This window comes from Neofelis nebulosa, chromosome 10 (genome assembly GCF_028018385.1).
Source record: "Neofelis nebulosa isolate mNeoNeb1 chromosome 10, mNeoNeb1.pri, whole genome shotgun sequence".
Taxonomy (NCBI): Eukaryota; Metazoa; Chordata; class Mammalia; order Carnivora; family Felidae; genus Neofelis; species Neofelis nebulosa.
Genome location: NC_080791.1, coordinates 50,443,171 through 50,448,283, shown reverse-complemented (window position 1 = coordinate 50,448,283; position 5,113 = coordinate 50,443,171).

The window sequence follows — 5,113 nt, the reverse complement described above, 5'->3', positions numbered from 1 at the left end:
TGGTGAGGATTAAAGAGGGCACTTGAGATGAGCCACAGGTATTGTATGGAAGTGTTGAATCACTAAATTGTATACTTGACACTAATATTACACTGTATATTAACTAACTGGAATTTTGATAAAAACTTGAAAAAAAAAGAAATTCAGAGACATGTAGCTACAACTGTGTCACTCTTGGAATATGGAAATTGATAGGTGTCTCTGTTTCTAGCACCATGGATTGGCCAGTAAGAACTGGATTAGGAGCTATAGCAAACTGTAGCATTCATGGACAGGTTTTTTGTTGTTGTTGTTGTTTGCTATAAGGCGCTGAGATAAGAAGAGAAAGGAAAGAAGTCAGACTTACCTATTTTTACAAAACAATTTATTACAAAACAAATGTGTGCTCAAGAATTTTAGAGAGAAAATTTTGAAAGTAGGCATTATCCAGAAATGAATCAGATGGTTTGGGTAAAACTGATGGGTACTGTTTGTTCAGTCTTAGACATAGCAGACACTTAATAAATAAATTCATGTGGAAGGGTGACAGGAAGGCAGAGAGCACATTTTATTTTAATCTACTTCCTTCTTACTACCTCTCATAAAGATAAGCTAACAAAAACAAGCATAGGTAGAATATTAAATTATTTCATTTGTGTGAAGTCTGCTTTTGTTTGCTCATACATTTGTGTGCTTGTTTTTGTTTTATATAATGTCAAATGATTGGATTAATTGTTTTGATTTTTCAACTTATGTTATAACAATTTATTGAAATGTAGTTGACATGCCATATGATCTGTCAATTAAAAGTATATAATTCAGTGATTTTTAGTATACTGACAGAGTTGAATAATCACCACTATAATCAATTTTAGAACATTTTCATGACCCCAAAAAGAAATGCCATACTCTAGCCATAATTCCCTATTCCCCTTTCCCCCATCAGATCCTGACAAACAAGAATCCACTTTCTGTCTGTATGGTTTTGTCTATTCTAGACATTTCATATATATGGAATCATACCATATGGGTCATTGGACCTTAGCCTATTTTATTAAATAAAATTGACCATTACCACTACCCCAGCTATTAGGCAATATAGATACCATCAGTAATCAACATTAAAAATATATATATCTACAATAAATTCCTTCAGTGACAGAGTATGTGTTCTAGTGAACTTCGTACCTTCATTGTTTAGACCTGTTCTGGAAACATACTAATTAGTCACTTCTTTGTTAACTGATGAATTAATAAAAATAATGATCACACATTGAAAAATTCTCTAAATTTTTGAAAGCTTATTTTTATTTTACCCTCAAAGAACACTCTGTAGAATGACTATTATTAATGTTGTTTTTCTTATTTATTATTATTATTATTATTATTATTATTATTATTATTATTATTTTACCAAGTAAGCAGAGTCCAGAAAGGTTAAGTGATTTACATAAGAACAGAAGCCACTCAGTAGTAGAGCCAGAATATAATTATAGTCATCAGGTCTCAAAGCTTTGTCTTATGGACTACAAATTCTAATCATGATTGACTTGAAGACTCATATGAGGGACATACCTTAAGATCGTGTCCAGATTGTTTTTAAAAGGAATATACCATTCATACCATTAATAGCCACTCATAATGGCACATGAATTTTATTACACATGGAGCTCCTATTAACTGGTGAATCTTTGAGCTCTGGGTTGCAATGGAATCAGAGGTTGTATCTAGGTTTGGCAGAAATGAGTGTCAAAATTAGCAATGGTGTTTGTGGGTAGAACATTAAAGTGAACGTGGGCTCTGACATACTTGCCACCAGTAATGATAAGGCATTGTCTTTTGAAGAAGACACATATAAGGTATAGTTTAGTTTTAATTTAGCTATGTAGTACATTATCATCTGTGCCATGTGAGTATGGCATTTGATAGAGAATTAAAAGATCATAGCACAATAATTATTGGCTTTTTAGGGAGACAAAAACAGTATAAATAATTCACAAGGAAGAATTTTCTATGCTATAAAACCTACTCATTCAAAAAATGTTGATGGAGCACAAATTATCCAATAATGTTATTTTTCCAATTTCATTGATGATATATAACGTTTTATTGAACATTTTGGTATATAAAACCTTGTGGCCATTTTATAAATTTTCCCTTAGTACAGACTATTGTGTAATAGCAACTTGATACATAAAAAACTGCTTTTCAAAAAGCTTTTATGGACACCTGCAGATTGAAAGTGAGGGAATGGAGAACCAACTATCATGTTAATAGATGTCAAATGAAAGGGTAGCTATAGTTATAGCAGACAAAGTAGATTTTAAAACAAATACTATAACAAGAGATGAAGAAGGACATTATATCCTAATTAAGGGGTCTATCCACCAAGAAGATCTTAGAATTATAAATATTTATGTCCCCACCTTGGAGGAACCCAAATATATAAATCAATTAAACACAAATATAAAGAAACTCAAAGATAATAATAACATAATAGTAGGATACTTTAATATGCCACTTATAGCAATGAAAGAAAATCTAAGCAGAAAATCAACAGGGCAATAATGGCTTTGAATGACACACTGGACCAGATGGACTTAACAAATATATTCATAACATTTTATCCTAAAGCAGTAGAATACGCATTCTTCTCGAGTGCACATATAACACTCTCCAAAATAGATCACATACTGGTCACAAATCATCCCTCAACAGGTATAAACAGATCGAGAATACCATGAATATTTTCAGATCACAACACTACGAAATTGGAAATCAACCACAAAAAAAAAAAAAAAGAAAATTTGGAAAGCCCTGAAATAGAATGAATGTGTTAACCCAGAAATTAAAGAAGAAATAAAAAAGCACATGGAAGCAAATGAAAATGAAAACATGACAGTCCAAACCCTTTGGATGCAGCAGAGGCAGTCTTAAGATGAAAGTACATTGCAATTCAAGCCTATCTCAACAAGCAAGAAAGATCCCAAATACACAACCTAACCTTTCACCTAAAGAAGCTAGAAAAGGAGTAGCAAATAAAGCCCAAAGCCAGCAGAAGAAGGGAAATAATAAAGATTAGAACAGAAATAAAGGATATAGAAACAACAATAACAACAACAAAAACAACAAAACAACAGAACAGATCAATGAAACTAAAGACTGTTTTTTTCGAAAAAATAAACAAAATTGCTAAACCCTTAGCCAGACTTTTCAAAAAGGAAAGAGAGAGGACCCAAATAGGTAAAATCATGAGTAATTTTATCATAGAAAAGTAAATAATTATAAGAGATTACTAGGAAAAATTATATGCCAACAAACTATACAATCTGGAAGAAATAGACAAATTCCTGGACAGTCACATACTACCAAAATTGAAACAGGATAAAATAGAAAATTTGAACAGACCCACAATCAGCAAGGAAATTGAATCAGTTATCAAAATATCTGAACAAATAAGAGATCTGGGCCAGATGGCTTCCCAGGGAAATTCTTCTAGACATATAAAGAAGAGATAATACCTATTATTCTCAAACTGTTCCTAAAACTAGAAAGGGAAGGAAAGCTTCTGGACTCATTCTATGAAGCCAGCAGTACCTTGACTCAAAAATCAAAGACCCCCTATAAAGGAGACATACAGGCCAATTTTCCTGGTGAATGTGGATGCAAAAATTCTCAACAAGATACTAGCAAATCAAATTCAATAGTACATTAACAGAATTCTTCACCGTGATCAAGTGGGATTTATTCCTGGGCTGCAGAGCTGGTTCAATATTCTCAAATCAATCAATGTGATACACCACATTAATAAAAGAAAGGATAAGAACCATATGATCCTCTCAGTAGATGCAGAAAAAGCATCTGACAATATACAGCATCATTTCTTATTAAAAACCCTCAAAAAAGTAGGGATAGAAGGAACAAAAAGCCATATATGAAAGACACACAGGCTAATATAATTTTCAATGGGGAAAAACTGAGGGCTTTCCTCCTAAGGTAAGGAACACAACAGGGATGTCCACACTTACCACTGTTGTTCAACATAGTGTTGGAAGTTCTAGCCTCAGCAATCAGACAACACAAATATATAAGAGGCAAGGAGGAAGTCAAACTTTCACTCTTTGCAGATACATGATATTCTATGTGGAAAACCCAGAAGACTCCACCAAAAAACTGCTAGAACTGATACATGAATTCAGCAAAGTCACAGGATATAAAATCAATATACAGAAATTGGTTGCATTTCTATACATCAATAATGAAGCAGCAGAAAGAGAAATCAAGGAATTGATCCCATTTACAATTGCACCAAAAAACATAAGATACCCAGGAACAAGCCTAACCAATAAGGTAAAAGATCCGTATGCTGAAAACTATAGAAAGCTTATGAAAGAAGTGAAGAAGACACAAAGAAATGGAAAATATTCCATGCTCATGGATTGGAAGAACAAACATTGTTAAAATGTTTACTACCCAAAGCAATCTGCACATTCAACGCAATTCCTATTAAATAATACCAGAATTTTTCACATAGCTAGAACAAACAATTCTACAATTTGTATGGAACCACAAAGGACCCCAAATAGCTGAAGTAATGTTGAAAAAGAAAACCAAAGCTGTAGACATTACAATTCTGAATTTTAAGCTGTATTACAAACTGTAATCATCAGGACAATATGGTAGTGGCACAAAAGCCAACACATAGATCAATGGAACAAAATAGAGAACCCAGAAATGGACCCACTAATGTATGGCCAACTTATCCTCAACAAAGTAGAAAGAGCAGCCAATAGAAAAAAGACAGCCTCTTTGGCAAATGGTGCTGGTAAGCCTGGAGAGTGACATACAGAAGGGTGAAAATGGACCACTTTCTTACATCACACAGAAAAATAAATGTAAAATGGATAAAAGACTTAAATGTGAGATAGGAAACCATCAAAATCCTAGAAGAGAAAACAGGAAACAACCTCTTTGACCTTGGCCACAGAAACTTCTTACTTGACATGTTTCTGGAGGCAAAGAAAATAAGAGCAAACATGAACTAGTGGGACCTCATCAAGATAAAAAGCTTCTGTACAGTGAAGGAAACAATCAACAAAACTGAAAGGCAACCAACTGAAAGGGAGACCAATAT